Below are 547 nucleotides of genomic sequence, written 5' to 3'. Positions count from 1 at the left end.
TTTGTGTGAGTGTGTTTCTGTGTTTTTATGGTTGTTGGATTATGTTTCCTGTTTTACCATGCAGGTTCTAATAAGAGCAGCTTAACCACTAAGATGTTGTTAGTTATGCATGTAAATGTTAATGGTTGTGTTACAGAACTTTGGCCTTATTTCTTTGTGGAAGCTGGTTAAGGAGTTGGTATACTGCTGTCATGTTTAAGTCTGATGTGGAAATTTAAAGTCTACAGGACAAGCAGTAGAAAAGGAAGACAGTACAAAGCAGGGCAGACAAAAGAAAGACAAAACCCCAAAGCATGAGCTGTGACCCCACAAGAGAAAACAAAAAAAAGTCAGTCTGTTTGTCTATAGAATTAGGCACTAAGGTTCTTCTTTTTGTATTGGCTCTTTTGAGTTCTACAAAATATTAGGAATTCTTTTGACATAATTAAAAAGCATAAAATAGGCCTCAATTCAGTCTCCATACTTCCCATTTCCCCTCTCCTCCTCTCTTCCTCTGATTCCTTCCCTCTGCTCTGCTGATATGCTATTTATTTATGGTTTTTTTATT

This window comes from Ictidomys tridecemlineatus, unplaced genomic scaffold (genome assembly GCF_052094955.1).
Source record: "Ictidomys tridecemlineatus isolate mIctTri1 unplaced genomic scaffold, mIctTri1.hap1 Scaffold_46, whole genome shotgun sequence".
NCBI lineage: Eukaryota > Metazoa > Chordata > Mammalia > Rodentia > Sciuridae > Ictidomys > Ictidomys tridecemlineatus.
Note: the sequence above shows the minus strand (reverse complement) of the source record.